At 43.9% G+C, this 17,752-nt stretch overlaps 1 pseudogene; it reads left to right on the plus strand.

The window, feature by feature from the left end:
* Nucleotides 1-266: 266 nt before the first annotated feature.
* Nucleotides 267-385, plus strand: LOC128348538 (uncharacterized; annotated as a pseudogene).
* The last annotated feature ends 17,367 nt before the right edge of the window (nt 386-17,752 follow it).

Raw genomic sequence — 17,752 nt, forward strand, 5'->3', positions numbered from 1 at the left:
GGGCGAGGGGCCTATTAGATTGGTTCACCCGAAGAGGTTATTGGATCCGGTAAGATTCCAAGAAGCCTTGGAGGGATTTAATGTTGGCTTTGCCGGTGATCCGGTTGATGCCCTGGTTGAGAATTGGAACAACTTGCTCACCAGGGCAGTAGACACAATTGCTCCCAAGCGTCCCCTCTGACCTGCTTCAAAACTGGCCCCTTCATATACGGAAGATCTACGGGGGCTGAAGTGGCAAGGTAAGTAACTGGAGCACAAATGGAGAAAGACTCGGCCACACTACCCTGAACTCACCTGATCTCGTCTGATCTCGGAAGCTAAGCAGGGTCAGGCCTGGTTAGTACTTGGATGGGAGACCACCTGGGAATCCTGGGTGCTGTTTGGAGAGGAGAGCTGGTCTTGTGGTAGCAAGCATGACTTGCCCCCATAGCTAAGCAGGGTCTGCCCTGGTTGCATCTGAATGGGAGACTTGATGTGTGAGCACTGCAAAATATTCCCCTCAGGGGATGAAGCCACTCTGGGAAGAGCAGAAGGTTTCAAGTTCCCTCCCTGGCTTCTCCAAGATAGGGCTGAGAGAGATTCCTGCCTGCAACCTTGGAGAAGCTGCTGCCAGTCTGTGAAGACAATACTGAGCTAGATAGACCAATGGTCTGACTCAGTATATGGCAGTTTCCTGTGTTTCCTATGTTACGACATAGAGCACCTTTAAAGATCTGTGCTCAGGCGATAACATGCGGCAAAGAAGCAGTTCTTTTCTGCCCATATTGCCTCTGCAAGTTCACATCCAGTGGAGTTGTTCAGGGTTGTGAGGGGATTAGTATATGCCCCCCATCCCTTGAACCAGAATTTGGAGTCATCAGTTACCCACTGCAATGTGTTTAAAGAAATTTTCACAGATAAAATCTCTTGGATTCGGGCTGACGTAGATGGAGACTCCACAATTAATTTGATGTCTGAACTGGAGGTGTCTAACAACTCCTCTTATGTGACTCAACGGGATCAGTTTCAGTTTGTGACTCCTGAGGATGTGGACAAGCTGCTTGAGGCGGTGAGGCCTACCACTTACTCTCTTGACCCTTGCCCAACATGACTTGTTCTATCTAGCAGGGAGGCTGTTGTAGGCAGCCTGGTGGAAATCATAAATGCCTCTCTGAGGGAGGGCAGGATGCCTCCTTGTCAATTACTAGACCTCTTTTAAAGAAATCTGCTTTAGATCCCTCAGAGTTGAGCAATTATAGGCCTGTTTCCAACCTCCCATGGCTGGGCAAGGTAATTGAGAGGGTGGTGGTGTCTCAGCTGCAGGCAGTCTTGGAGGAAACTGATTACCTAGACCCATTTCAAACTGGCTTTTGGGTGGGCTGAGGGGTGGAGCCTGCCTTGGTCAGCCTGATGGATGAACTGCAATTGGGAATTGACAGAGGAAGTGTGACTCTTTTGATCCTTTTGGATCTCTCGGCGGCTTTTGATACTATCAACCATAGTATCCTTCTGGAATGTCTGATGGTGTTGGGGGTGGGAGGCACTGTTTTATAGTGGTTCCGCTCCTACCTCTCGGACAGATTCCAGATGGTGTCGATTGGAGATTGTTGCTCTTCAAAATCTGAGCTTAAGTACGGTGTCCCTCAAGGCTCCATACTTTCTCCAGTGCTTTTTAATATCTACATGAAACCGCTGGGAGAGATCATCAGGGGATTTGGAGCTGGGTGTTACCAGTATGCTGATGACACCCAGATCTACTTCTCCATATCAACTTCTTCAGGAGCTGGCATATCCTCCCTAAATGCTTGCCTGGAAGCAGTAATGGGCTGGATGAGGGAGAATAAACTGAAGCTGAATCCAGATAAGACGGAGGTACTTATTGTGCAGGGTCAGAACTCTAGGGATGATTTTGATCTACCTGTTCTAGATGGGGTCACACTTCCCCCAGGGGTGCTTTCTATCAGTTCCGGCAGATACGCCAAGATCAATGACCTCAGAACAGTGGTACATCTGTTGGTAACCTCCAGACTTGACTTCTATAATGTGCTCTACGTGGGGCTGCCTTTGTACGTAGTATAGAAACTTCAGTTGGTTCAGAGTGTGGCAGCCAGGTTGGTCTCTGGGTCATCTCAGAGAGACCATATTATACCTCTGCTGATGGAGTTGCACTGTCTGCCTATAGGTTTCCGGGCAAAATACAAAACGATAGTTATAACTTATAAAGCCCTAAACGGCTTAGGCCCTGGGTATTTAAGAGAACGTCTTCTTCATTATGAGCCCCAACGTCTATTGCGGTCGTCTCTGGAGGTCCGTCTCCAGTTGCCGCCAGTTCGTCTGGTGGCCACACAGAGATGAGCCTTCTCGGTTGCTGCCTCGGGACTATGGAATGCACTCCCAAATGAGATATGAGCCTCCCCATCTCTGACAATTTTCAAAAAATATTTTAAAACCCATCTTTTTACTCAGGCTTTTTCAGCTTCTTAATAATGTATAGGTTTTTAATTCTGTGATTGATTTTTAAATTGTTAGTTTTTAATTGCTTTTATGTGTTTTTATATGTGTTTTAACTGTTTTATCATTGTGAACCCCCCAGAGACACGTGTGTGGGGTGGTATAAAAGTGTAATAAATAATATATTACTGTCTGCTAGACATGGGTGGGTGATAATTAGCATTTTATACCTGCGTGTGCATGGCTGCGTACTCTGTGAGAGGGTTGGAGTGGGTTTAGGGCAGGCCTGCTCAACTTCGGCACCCATCTGTTTTTGGACTACAACTCACATAATCCCCAAACACAGTGGCCAATAGCAAGGAATTATGGGAGTTGTAGGCCAACATCTGAAGGAGGGCTGAAGTTAAGCAGCCCTGGTATTGGGTTTGTGCTGTGGCCTAATGCTATATGCTGCTCTGAGTCTGAGTGGCAGACATTTGTGAGGGGGCACCAGTAGCATCAAGCTCATCAATTGCCACTGCTGGTGGTGGGGGCAGGTTGGGGTGGGTGGGCACATGTGCTTCTGTCTGTGCTGCCGCTTTAGTCAATCAAGTCACAGAGTCCTTTGGGGTAGGTTGGTGCATGTGTGTGTCTGTCTCTCTGTGCTGCTGCTTTAGTCAGTCACAGAGTGCTTCTTTCTATTTTGGAGAAATACAAAGAAAAGACTCATACAGCAGACATTTTATTTATTTATTTATTTACTTATTTATTTATTTATTTATTTGCATTTTATATCCTGCTCTTCCACCAAGGAGCCCAGAGCAGTGTACTACATACTTAGGTTTCTCCTCACAACAACCCTGTGAAGTAGGTTAGGCTGAGAGAGGAGTGACTGGCCCAGAGTCACTCAGCAAGTCTCATGGCTGAATGGGGATTTGAACTCAGGTCTCCCTGGTCCTAGTCCAGCACTCTAACCACTACACCACGCTGGCAAAGCATTGCATTTACTATCATCACATTATCAGCATCAGCAAGCATCACAATGTTTATTTTTTTTAACATTTCACATTTGTAACCTTCATTTCAACATCAAGCCTTTTTTAAAAAAGGCTGAACACACAGGAGAAGCAGCAGGCTGGTCAGCAAGGCTAAGGAAGGGCATAAATCCTGGAGAATGACAGCTCCCCTGGGAAAAATGGAGTCAATGGTGGAGGATAGGGGCAAAGGATGATGGAACAGGCAATGAATGGAGCTTTCTCTTCACCCACACATGCAGCAGTAAGGAGGAAATGGTGCCCTACACCAGCATATATATTCCTGGTGCAAACTCAGTTCTCTCTTTCTGGAAACGGGAAATAGAGCCATCAATTCAATAAAGACAGCTGTGTCTAAACTCCAACTAGTTTCCTTTCTAATGCATATCTGAAGTTTAAAAATCTGTCAATCGGGATGTCTTCCTATATCATGTTACCGTCAGGGTCTGGCCAACTGCTAGGGAAGATCATGGGACAAAACAGAGCTGCTGCAACAGGTTACGGCTCGGAAAGTTCATCTTGACCAGACTTGGCTGCACGCTGTCGACACAGAGGTTGACGAATGTTGCTTTTCAGCAGTGAGTAGAAGGCTGGTGACGTGATTTATAGTGCAAGCCGAGAGCTCCCAGCTGGCAGGAATTCAAGGCTTATCAGCCCTCAGCAAGAGGCGTTTGCTCCTCCTAATAGTCTCTGAGTCCTGCATCTCGAAAGCCGCCGCTGTTGTGGAGTCAGTGGAGTTTGATTACATAGCTCCTCTTTGGATTGGTCCTTCACAATTTCTGCTGTCTCAGGTTGTTGTGCCTGCTCTGAATCATTAGCTAGATCTACCACAGCCGTTTCATGAACACTGACAGCCGGACTCTGCCCCTCAGACACTCCTGAATTGGCTGGAAAGTTGACAGCTTCCCCTTCCTCCTCGCTGTCGGAGATCGAGGGTGTGACAGTTACCTCTCAAATCCTTCCCCTCCCCATATTCCACCTATACACTTCCCAGTGTGTTAATAGCAAGTATATGCTTTTTGCTTTAACCACGCATAATAGCTTGTGTCTCCCATATACTCCCGCAGATGCGCAGCTTGGGAGTACTCCTGGACCCAAGCCTCACCCTGGTTTTTCAGGTGGAGGCCATGGCCAGGAGTGCTTTCTATCAGCTTCGGCTGATTTGACAGCTGTGCCCATTCCTTGAGGAGGATGACCTCAAAACAGTGGTGCACCAGCTGGTAACCTCCCGGCTTGACTATTGCAATGCGCTCTACGTGGGGCTGCCTTTGTACGTAGTTTGGAAACTTCAATTAGTTCAGAATGCGGCAGCCAGATTGGTCTCTGGGGTAACCTGGAGAGACCATATTACACCTACTTTGAAACAATTGCACTGGCTGCTGATATGTTTCCGGGCAAAATACAAAGTGCTGGTTATTACCTTTAAAGCCCTGAACAGCTTAGGCCCAAGTTACTTTAGAGAGCGCCTTCTTCTGCATGATCCCCACCGCACATTAAGGTCATCTGAGGAGGTCCGTCTCCAGTTACCACCAGCTCGTCTGGTGGCGACTCGGAGGCGGGCCTTCTCTATGGCTGCTCCGGGGCTGTGGAATGTGCTCCCTGCGGAAATCCGTAATCTGAATTCTCTATTAGCCTTCAGGAGAGCCCTTAAAACATATTTGTTTGGCCTGGCTTTCCAGGGTTTTAAAATTTTAACCCGATTTTGGGGCTTTTAATTACTGTAAACTGTTTAACTGCTGTTTTAAAATGTTTTTAAATTGTTAATTGCTATATTGTTTTTAATTTGTTTTAGCTTTTTATTGTTTTAGTGGCTTGTTTTAATTGTAAACCGCCCTGAGCCATTTTGGAAGGGCGGTATATAAATCAAATAAATAAATAAATAAATAAATAAATAAACCTTGAAAGAGACTTCCAGTGTCCTTGCTGGCATTTTATTTTGTTTTCTGCAAGGGCTCAAATATTTTAAATACAAACAGGACAGGGCATGTGGAATTCTAATCATTACACACTGAGAGCCTGCGTGGTGTAGTGGTTAGAGTGCTGGACTAGGACTGGGGAGACCCGAGTTCAAATCCCCATTCAGCCATGATACTAGCTGGGTGACTCTGGGCCAGTCACTTCTCTCTCAGACTAACTTACTTCACAGGGTTGTTGTGAAAGAGAAACTCAAGTATGTAGTACACTGCTCTCGGCTCCTTGGAGGAACAGCGGGCTATAAATGTAAAATAATAATAATAATAATAATAATAATACACACAAGATAATAAAGAGGGAGAAAAGCGGGGGCAAAGCTCTATGAAGTCTATCCTCCAAGTGCTCCCAGCAGCACCCCAGACAGAGTGGGAAGCTCCGGAAATTGTTACTTAGAGTTGACAATGAATTGGCTGTTCTCAGCTTAATCATTTCATTCTCAGCACACAATTGCATCACAATACAGCTCATTTCTCTTAACTAAATGTCTTCATAAGCTGTGTCCCTTTTTGCATATCTTATCTTTTGCTATGCTAATGCTTCTGACAAACACTCAGTCAGTTGCTGCTGGAGTCTGTGTGGAGAGACAAAAAGGACAATTTGCAATGCAATGCTGATGGAGCACCGAAGCGTTTTCCGAAGTAAACAAAATGCAGATCTGAGAGGAGGTCATTTCGGTTTGTAAACGAAAATTATTGGAGGTGTAATTCTGGTTTTGATTTGTAGACAAATCATCTGAAATTGCCATTTTCGGGCACAAATTGATTTGTGCCCGAATTGAAATGCACAAGCCTAAATCCTGGCTTACTTCAATGGGACTTAATTAATAAACATGTATAGGATTGGGCTGCAATCCTATTTACATTAACCTAGGAGTACGATCTTAGGATTCAGTTCTGAGTAAACATTAAAATCAGGATGTTAGTGTGGTCTTGTCTTGAGCTTAGACAGAAGAAACCCAAATACAGAGGCACAGCTAGGTAATTTTGGACCCTAGTCCTAGTGAACTTATAGGGCCTCCCTAGAAAATAAGCATCCTTTCTGTTTATATACATTTCTCCACAAAACCACAGGTCTGAGCCAGAGTACACTTTTTGGGGGGGGGGGGGAGGACTACACAACCCACAAAGAATCCATACACCTTCTTGATCATTGATCACAAACCTATAGATCTGGGCCAGAGTACATGTGCCAAACAACAACAACAAAAACTATGCAAGTTTTTGCATCCCAATGGATTCACACAGGTTCTTGACCATTCACAAACTAACTGGGACACATCATGTGTCCCTTGCTCCGCAGTTCAAACACAAAACCAACTGGGACATATAGTGCATTTGAAAGTGGGGGTGGGGATTAAAACCACAACACATGCCCATTGCTTCACAGTTCTCCTGCAGACCTTTTGGATCACAAGCCAACTTAGTAGTGCATTTGTAAGAAAAATGTTTGTTTATTCAGATGTAACAGCTAGTTCCACTTCCACTAGATGTGAGGTACTCAATGGACAGAAATAATTCTTTCTGGCAGCTTTACTGCAATAGAGAAAAAAATCATTAAAAAAAACCACAGGATTGGTCAATTTCCGTGAAATAAAAATATACAGAGTATGTTCACACACACAGCCAAGAGTGGACTAAGGCAGTGAAGCCTGCTCTTGGCTAAGGAGGAGAGCTGGTTGTGTGGTTGCAAGCATGATGTGTCCCCTTAGCTAAGCAGGGTCTGCCCTGGTTGCATATGAATGGAAGACTTGATGTGTGAGCACTGTAAGATACTCCTCTCAGGGGATGAAGCCGCTCTGGGAAGAGCAGAAGGTTCCAAGTTCCCTCCTTGGCTTCTACAAGATAGGGCTGAGAGAGATACCTGCCTGCAACTTCGGAGAAGCCGCAGCCAGTCTGGGTAGAGAACAATGAGCTGGACCTATGGTCTGACTCAGTATATTGCAGCTTCCTATGTTCCTATGTTCCCGAGCGTGTGTACTGCTGGGAAGCGAGCAGCTTCCAGTGCCAGCACAGCAGTAAGCCCGCTTAGGGAAACCACTGCTTAGCCAGAGTTAAGGGAGCGAGGGCACCCTTAACTCTAGAAGGCACTAGAAGCCCAGTAGAGGAGTGAGAAGATCATCATCTGCTTCCCCTTCAGTGCCACTTGGGGTGAGAGACCAAGTGTGTGCTGTTGGCTCCTTCTGCTACCACCTGCCTGCTTCTGTTCCCCACTGTGAGACTGCAGCCTGCTGCCTCTGGGTAACATCTGGGGAGGGTGTGCAGGACTAAGGCCAGGGGTGGGTGAGTCAACAGTTCCTGGGGTCAGCTGCCTAGCTCTGGGTTTTATAGGAATGTTGCCTGTGGTGGTGGGCCTGCCACCGGTGAGGTCATCCCTTTGGGGGAGCCACTTGGGGGGATAACTAGGGTGAGGGCCAGGTTGTTTGGCTTAGGAGCCCTTGTGGTGTGTGAAGGTGGGTGGGTATTTTAATTCAGCTTCTGTCTAAAATCCTGGGCAAGTTGAGTTTTAATGTATCTATCTGGAGATGTGGAGACAGGGGATGTATCCACTGACTATGGAGCAGCAATTCCAGTGGTGGTGGGGAACAGAAGAAGTAACGTTGACAGGTGAGCAGGCTGTTGGCAGATCAGAAACTTAATTGCTGTTTCCGCTTCTGGCTGTCCTGTCAGCTCTTTGACCTTGGAAAGCAATGCAAACCACCCACAGGACCTTGTCTTGCTCCTTTGTAATGCCAGCACAGCCCAGAATAAACCTGAAATCATCTATGATCTGATTCTGGATGAAGGGGCTGATCTGGTAAGTAATACAGAGACTTGGTTGGGGGAGGCTGGTGGCCCAATCTGGTCCTACCTTCTCCCTCCAGGGTTCTCTGTTGAGGAGCAGGGGAGGGGATGTGGGCAGGGAGGTGGAGTGGCTGTGGCCTATAAGAAGAATATCTCCCTTACCAGGAGGATCCCTGTCAAAGTGTCTGACCATATTGAATGTGTGTACCTAAGTTTGGGGACCAGGGATAGACTGGGACTTCTGTTGGTATACCAATCGCCCTGCTGCCCAACGGAGTCCCTAACTGAGCTGATGGACTTGGTCTCGGGCTTGGCATCTCCCAGGCTTGTGGTGCTTGGGGACTTCAATGTCCACTTTGGGACCAATTTGTCTGGGGCGGCTTGGGAGCCCATGACAACTATGGGTCTATCCCAAGTGGTCTCAGGACCAACACATATTGCTGGTCACACACCTGATCTGGTCTTTCACTCTGGACAGGGTGGTGTTCCATGGGTGGGGACTCCGGTGATTTCCCCATTGTCATGGACAGACCACCATCTGGTTAAGGTAGGACTCATGACCACATCCCACTTCCGCAGGGGCAAAGAGCCCATTAGGATGGTCCTCCCGAGAAGGTTAGTGGACCCTATAGGATTCTAGGAAGCCTTGGAGGGATTTAGTGTTGGCTGTGCTGGTGATGCTGTCAACACTCTGGTGGAGAATTGCAATAATCAATTCACCAGGGCAGTGGATACAATCGCTCCTAAGCGTCCTCTCTGACCCTTTTTGAATTGGCTCCTTGGTATACAGAAGAACTACAGGGGCTGAAGTGGCAAGGTAGACGACTAGAGCACAAGTGGAGGAAGACTCAATTTGAATCCCACAGATTATTACATAGAGAGCATTTGAAGATCTCAGGCAATACATGCTGCAAAGAAGCGATTCTTTTCCTCCCATATCGCATCTGCAAGTCCACATCCAGCGGAGTTGTTCAGGGTTGTGAGGGGCTAATGTGCACCCCTTCCCCTTGAATCAGTACTTGGAACCAACAATTACTCGCTGTGCCGTATTTATTGATTTTGTGTGTGGATAAAATCTCTCATATTCAGGTTGGCTTAGATTCAAACTCCACAATTGTTACAGAGTTGAGGTGTCCAGCAGCTCCCCTTATGTGATGACCCTGGATCAGTTTCACTTTGTGACCCTGAGGATGTGGACAAGTTGCTTGGAATGGTGCAGCCTACCACCTGCCCTCTTGATCCTTGCCTGATCTGGCAAGGAAGCTGTTGTAGAGGGCCTGGTAGAGATCATAAATGCTTCTCTGAGAGAGGACAGGATGCCTCCTTGTCTTAAGGAGGCAATCATTAGACAACTTCTGAAGAAGCATGCCTTGGATCCCTCAGAGTTAAGCAATTACAGGCCTGTCTCCAATCTTCCATGGCTGGGCAAGGTGATTGAGCAGGTGGTGGCCTCCCAGCTCCAGGAAGTCTTGGAGGAAACTGATCATCTAGACCCATTTAAAACTGGCTTTTGGGTGGGCTATGGGGTAGAGACTGCCTTGGTCAGCCTGATGGATGATCTTCAATTGGCAATTGACAGAGGGAGTGTGACTCTGTTGGTCATTTTAGATCTCTTGGTGGCTTTTGAAACTATCGACCATAGTATCCTTCTGGAATGTCTGAGGGGATTGTGGGTGGGAGGCACTGTTTTGCAGTGGTTCCGCTCCTACCTCATGGGCAGATTCCAGATGGTGTCTCTTGGAGACTGTTGTTCTTCAAAATCTGAACTTTTGTATGGTGTCCCTCAGGGCTCCATATTGTCTCCAATGTTGTTTAACATCTACATGAAACCTCTAGGAGATATCATCAGGAGATTTGGTGAAGGGTGTTATCAGTATGTTGATGACACCCAAATCTATTTCTCCATGTCAACATCATCAGGAGAAGGCATAACCTCCCTAAATGCCTGCCTAGAGGCAGTAATGGGCTGGATGAGGGATTACAAACTGAGGCTGAATCCAGATAAGATGGAGGTACTTATTGTGTGGGGTCGGGACTCGCCAACTGCGTCTGTTTCTTGAGATGAATGACCTCAAAACAGTAGTAGATATGCTGGTAACCTTTAGGCTGGATTACTGTAATGTGTTCTATGTGGGGCTGCCTTTGTATGTAGTCTGGAAACTGCAGTTGGTTCAGAATGCAGAAGTCAGGTTGGTCTCTGGGTCATTTAGAAGAGACCATATTACTCCTGTGTTGAAAGAACTACACTGGCTCCTGATACGTTTCTGGACAAAATACAAGGTGCTGGTTATTACCTATAAAGCCCTAAATAGCTTAGGCCCTGTGAAATTAAGGTAACCCCTTCTTTGCCATGAGCCCCACCACCTGTTAAGATCATCTAGAGAGGTTCATCTGTGGGTGCCACCAACATGCCTGGTGGCTACTCAGGAACGGGCCTTCTCCGTTGCAGCTCTTGGACTTTGGAATGTGTTCCCTGTTGAGATAAGAGCCTCCCTGTCTCTGGCAACTTTTTAAAAAGCACTGAGGATGCATTTATTCACCCTGGCTTTTAATTAGATCTATGGTTTTAAAAAGAAAAAAAAATCTTTTTTTTTCTTTTTCAAATACTCACTTTAAAATATTTTAGAATCTTTAATGTTTTAAATGATTTTAATTGTTACATGATTTGATGTTTTAAATTTTAATTTTAAACCATCCAGAGACGCATGTTTTGGGCTGTATAGAAATTTAATAAACAAACAAACAAACAAACAAACAACTCAGTGCTGCACAGAACTGACATAGGAGCAGGCTCCTGGCCAGCACTGGAAGGATCCTCATAATGCACTGTGCATGTGCACAGTGCATTATGGGAGTTCTGGGGGCCACGTCCCTGCTCTCAAACCTCCGTGGTGCTGGGGGCAGCTGGTGTCCTGGCTGCCTCCAGACTGGGCAATCATATGTGGGGGAGGTAAGTTCCAGCAGCCTTTCTCCCTGCATGCCTGGTAGCCCTTCTCATTGATTGTGAGAAAGAGCTCACAGAGTCTTGACATCTTGGACTTCATGTGTGCCCAGTTTGAGAACTCTAAGCCCAGCCATTCTGGAAAAAATAAGTGTTGGGCAAAAGGGTGGGCATGTTGCACTTTTTTTTGAAAGCGAAGAGCAGATTCCTTCACATGAGGCTGGAATGATGGCCCAAGGGTGGGCTTCAGTTCCAGAAGTTTTTGTAATTTTATTGCATGAAAGAAGCCACTTACAGGACTTTTAAAAAGTTTTTTTTAAAACGGAAAAATAATTAAAAATAAAAGGACTGACTGATCTCCTTCATAATCAATGTACAGAGTCCCTACAACCTTTCTTACATCTGTACCAAATTTCAGAACATTATGCCAAGCCATTCCAGAAATATGAAAGGGATCCTCTTTTTCTTTGGGAGCAATCACAGGGCTCTGTAGGTCCCCCAGGTCCTTGCCTAATAGTGCCCCTGCCCAAATACAGATCCCTGGGCAGCTATGAAGCTCACTCAGAATTCTGGAGATTTCAGAATGGTAAGGGTTACCTTACCTAGCCCTGTTAGGTAACTCCAGTTTTGCCAAGCAGTGGAATGGAGAAAGTCATCTGCTTAAGTAATCCTTTGCTTTGCTGTGTCATGCTGTTTTTGTCTGCCTCTTCTCTATAATATGCAACTTTGATTTCACAAGGCTATTGGTTTCCTGAAGACCACTCTCTAGCCCTTTTCACTAATCATGAGAAGAGGCACAATGTGTGTCCAAATTAGACAGGGAAACCCAGAAATTTGGCCAAGATGGGCAGTTTTGCTTTGTCTCAAAGTAGCTCTTCCAAATGGCTTGTACTACATGGTCTGAGATGTCTAGAGTGCCATAAGACTTTGGTGATGAAAGTCAAGGAGAAATAGTCTGAGATTAAATATCTAAACTATCTTGGAGGCCTCTTTTACTCCTGTGAGAATGCACCCAGGAGTTTAAAAACAGAAGAAAGGAAATACAAACAGACACTCTGTGTATCCTACCCTGAGCTGGTATTGCAGGTTGTAAGTGTGACAAATAATTAAACTAATGGATCAGGTTTAATTTGTATTGCCTATAAACGTGATTACTTGAAGATTTAACATGTTAGATTTTCTTCTACAAATAAAGACAACCAAAGGCAAATATTTACAAGTAATGAATGGCTTCATTGTCCCCTATTAGCTTTTCTTTCCCAAAACTAGATCCAGTGAGAAATCACACACATCTGTCTGATGCCATTTAATCAATGAGAATAGGTTTTTGCATAACAACAACATGGTAGGACAGCCATGATAAATTTTCAAGGCAAGATTATGATCAATTTCAGTTAAAACTGTTCTCAAATCATGTTCTTTGTTGAATTTCTTTATTGATTGGCAAAGGAATTAAGGTTCTTCTGCAGTTAGCCGAAATATAGCCAATTGCTTTGGGCGTAGAACCCATGTAGTTTCATTTGGTAGGGACAGGAAGAGACATGTGTCTCTTGCAGGAATCAGAAATACTTAGAAGCAGAAGATATTCCTGGCATTAGAGCATAGGAGGTTTTGCAAGTGATCCAGTGAAGAATGACTAATTTGCTTGAGGAAACAGGTTGCTATGGCTAGTTCAACCACCAATCCACATGCAGAGTATACATAAAGTGTACAATTGCATGCCCATACATCTGTCACAGAATGGACAAATGATATTTTGATCTGTGGTACTCTGTTGTAATTGCTAAACCAATTAACCAATCTTAAATGATTGCTGAACCAATTAAGAGTTCAGTTTTTAAAATGTTCTGTTCAGAAATGTTGAACAGGTTATTTGTTCTAGTCAAAGGAAACATTCATTGGGGTCTGATACTGTACTTTTGTTTTATCAACATTTATTATCTATATAGCTGCTGCTATAACACATGCACATTCACTAGCTGGTGCATTTGCCCAGCTCTTCTAGAGAATCAGATGAATGTATTATCTACAGCTTTTATCCTGATGGTGGAAATAGTTATAGGGCTGCATTCTGACAAAGGCAACGATCCTATATATGCTTCCCTAAAAGTAAGCTCAACTGAAGACACTATATTTGGGTAAAGTTGCATAGGACAGAGGTTCTCAAACTTGGGTCCTCATACGTTGTTGGACTACAGCTCCTATCATCCTCAGCCACAATGACCTTTTGTGGCTGGGAATTATGGGAGTTGTAGTCCAACAACATCTGGGGACCCAAGCTGAAATGTAAATGACATAAACTGTGAAGGCAGTGACTATGTTACACTCTCTGGTAGTCTTTAGCTGAAATCCTATGCACATTTGCTTGAGAGTAAGCTCTGTTGAACCTAGTGGGAGCTACTACTCAGGGTAAGCATGCCTAAGATTTCACTGAACAATTTCATTCATTGTAAAAGAGAAAACCAGTCTCATGTTATAGAGGTGGACCTCATCACATGTGGCCCTGACACCTGCGGTTTCGCGTATCCATGGCCAGGCCATGTGCACCCAGCCTCGGTACTCGTGGTTGGGAAAAGGGTTAATGTTCACATATCTGCAGTTTCAGGGTGGCCAGAAATGATCTCCGAGGTCATTTCCGGCCACCATTTTGATGAAAGGAGCCATTCTGTAAATCAGCTGTAAAATAAAAATAAAAATTTCCCTGTGATTTTTCATGAAAAATTGTGGAATTGGGGCTTGGGGGGGGGCATTTATGGATAGATGGAGACAACATGGTAAGGCACTTTGTTTCTCTTATTTCTTTTTAGCTGTTTTTAGCCTTTGTTTAGCCTCCAGGAACCTAACCCTCCAATTCCCATGGCTTCAATGTCTCGTTATCTGTGGTTCTGAGATTCTGTTATCTGCAGTTGAGAATGGAACCCCCACAGATAATAGGGTCCACCAGTAAATTACACTGATTTGTGGTGTTGTGTCTAACCTCTATGAAATTAAATGGATGCTTTATTTCAATTATCTCCTTTTTATTTGGTAGCCGGCTTACTAGCTGTGACATTTTTTCTCAGTAGGTCTGTCAAAGTGACAAAGCTACATAACTGTACACCTGCCTAAAAATTCAAGAATCCATATCCATTTTAAATAGTGCATTTCCCACAACAAGCACTGTGCTTCAGACACAGCCCTAAAAGAATGCTGATGTTTCTAAAAGAATGCTGATGTAATACTATCAGTTCTACTCTAAAACTTAAGAAATGACTTCTCTGCCTTTATTGCTAGCTGTTGCAACAATACACACTGTAGTATATTTCCATTTTCTAATGGGCAATTTATGCCAAGTGAAGAGGAAATGAGGTATTATTTAATTTTGGCTGTGTCGGTGTTCAGAAAGATGTTTTGGTTCTGGCATAATTTTTCCTTGGGCAAGGAGCCACTAAGAGTAGGGATTAGAAGCATAGTCAGCCAGTTCGGATATCATGTTGATGGAGAATAGAAAATGGAAGAGAATTAAAAGGGAACTCTTTGCATCTAAGTACCCTGGAGGATTTTTCAAATGGAAATATGGGAACAAAGTAGCTATCAACATTTTTTTCCTAGTTAATTAAAACAAAGTCTAGGGTGTTGCTGCTGGGCTTACTCCAGAGACCAAATGAGACAAAAAGTATTTTGTGGGCTTGCTTCTCTTAACATGTTTACATATACTTTTTATAATGAAAGGCATGTTTCAGCATATACACAAGTTACATAAGCATATGTCATTGCTTATTGACATGTCATTGTTGGACCTGCTTTCTATTTCCTTAATACATTTTCCCATTACAATGGATGCTTCTGATCTAGTTATTAATTAGTAATCAATAGCTTATTCTATTTGATCCTGATCAAAGTGGCTCTCCAGTTCCTGTTTACAGATCTGAGTGTAACATACCCATCTATTTTAGTGGGGAAAGTTATGATTTATACCAGATGTGAACGAGAGACCAGTATAAGACTCCTAGCTCATTATTTCTATTGGGTGGGGGTGGGTGGGGCATTCATATAACAAGAATGTCACATCAAGCCTCTAGATGGCTGCCCAGTTCTGTAGTTGCTGGCAAAGCATATGATCCATCCAAGGCTAAGCACTTTTAAGCACCATTTATTTCAATGGGATTCCTCCCCCTGTAATCGACAGAACTTAAAAGGGCTTAGCTATGGCTGACATGGCCAAACTGGCAAGCCCCTTCAAAAGATCTTAGTCAGTATCTTGTGCAAGGAGCTGCCTTGTCACATTATCAATGAGAAAACCATGTGCTGTCAATCTAGAAAAGCAAGTTAGAATTCAGGGGTTTAACATGGAGTTGGGGCATAGCAAGTATCGTTCTATTATATGGAGTTTGGCAGAACCGTCTTGTGGCTGTGTTACAGTCAGAATTCATGGCACTTGTTCGGGTATTTAGGGGGCATTTCAGAACTGAAATGTTGAAGTGCATTCTGAATAATTCTATCCATGGTCAGAAGGAGGTTATGCTCCTATTTGCCCTTCTGTATTTAAAGAGTGCCACATTTGAGTAAATGAGTACAGTGGCAAAATACTGGTTCTCTTTAGAACCACAGCTCAGCTTGTTTTCCAGTTGGTTTACCTATCATTCATTCGATTTCTATACCGCCCTTCCAAAATTGGCTCTTACATTAAAATAAAACCAATTAAAACCAATTAACAGTTAAAATCAAAAACTATAAAAACAATATAAAATCAATTAACAATTAAAACATTTAAAACAGTTTTAAAACCCTGGATGACATTGGATGAGAAATATATTGCCCTGTATGTCAAGAGTTTGATCTCAGATACTCTCAAACAACTCTTCAGTGATGAAAAGCAAAATCTATCTCATGCACTAACATGGGATACTTTTGAAAACACCTAAAACTGGAGGCAAAGTTATTCCTTCCCTCAAACTAATAAGCATATTAGATGACACCCCCTTTTGAAATATTCATTGTAATCTGCTTCATAAATATGCATGTGTCATCAAACAAATTGTTCCTCCTCCCAAAGCAGACACTTAAGCTAATGAGGAGACACATTGTTGATTTGTATTAAGCTAACCATTAGTATTATGAAAATGAAATATCTTTTTAAAAGACAGATTTATTTTAAAAGTCTCCTGGAACATTGATCACTCGTAGGATGCCTCCTTGAGATGTTATCAACAATGATTGCATTCTTGAAGGAAAAGTGGCAATCCTTAGAAAGGTTTTGCGGGGTGAAAGGATATCAACTTGAAGTCCTCTGTTACGATGGTTTTACATTGTAGCACTGTACAGTTGAAAATTACTCTAGCACATATATACCTGAAATGGAGAAGTTGTTAAGGCTTTAAGGCAATGTCCTTCCATACTTTTCAAACAGGTCCACTTTGGTACAAAACCTTCAATATGATAGCGAAGCCTTTGCAAAGCTTTGGCTGAAGCCAAATACTCCTCTCAGCCATCCTGGCATTGCACAGAGTATCCACCGCACTCACTTCTGTGCAGTGCTCCACTTTTCCCAGTTCCGGGGGTGGCCCTTTAAGAGAGATGGAGCTCTGTTGAGCCCCAACACCATCTTGGAAGGTACTCGTGGAGTACTGGAAAGCATAATCTTTCTAGGCATGTTCTGCATGAATCTCTATGAGATCTGTTTGGATATTTGGCTTTGACTGAAACTTAGGGTTCATGGGAGCTGTCATTGGCTCCTGGCCTTGCAATGCATAATATTGCTTTAAGGTGACAAAAGTCTAATGGTACTTTTCACTGGGAGAAGAACTGTATATTGTAAAGAACAGAATGGAATACAATATAAAGAACAGGATGGAATACATGGTCCTGCTATGCAGGACAGAATCAAAACCTTTTGCAGCTCAAGGGCTCTTACAAAGCCGTAGCAAAATTAGATAAATTCTATTGTAACCACCAAATGCTTCTGTGACTAGAAAAGGCTTACATTGTTCCAAAGTGCATTCAGGCTCAGTGAATCTAAAGGGAAAGGGAGATCTGAGAATGTAGAGCAGGTAGGATGTTAACTGCGCAAGTAGTATTTTTATCAAGGTGCTCTCCGTTGATGTTTCATATCAGGATGTGTCTTATGGTCACAGATTTCCTAGTGTCAGGCTGCTGTTAATGTGTGATTAGCTTTGTAAAATTATTTGGGAAGTTCAGGACATTATGTGGAATTTGGCAGAAAGACACCTGTCAATCTTTTGCTGTTATTTCTCATGTATAGGTTAAGTCACAATGTGGCATGTTTGCCTCAAATATAACACAATGGCTGCATTCGCATGTAATGGGGAACTGGAATTGTAGGGGCCAGAGGTTTCCCCACTGTTACAGCCAAATTTGTGTAACTCAAGGTTTCAAGGGCTCAAGGTTTCACTCTGGAGACTCCAGTCTGAGCCCTTGGTTTATAGTGAGTTTCACTGATTAAAACTGGGATTCAATAGGGCCTCTGTTGCATCTGAATGCAGCACTGGAATCTGCATCCCCCCAGAATGGAGCTGAGGGAGGAAGCTCCTCCCTCTCGCCTTATATGATTGGCTGTGTGGGCTGTCCTTCAAGCAAGAAGGAAGAATACACATCCATGTCCTTCTCCTTTCTGC

Source organism: Hemicordylus capensis, chromosome 2, assembly GCF_027244095.1.
Source record: "Hemicordylus capensis ecotype Gifberg chromosome 2, rHemCap1.1.pri, whole genome shotgun sequence".
In the NCBI taxonomy this organism is placed as follows: domain Eukaryota; kingdom Metazoa; phylum Chordata; class Lepidosauria; order Squamata; family Cordylidae; genus Hemicordylus; species Hemicordylus capensis.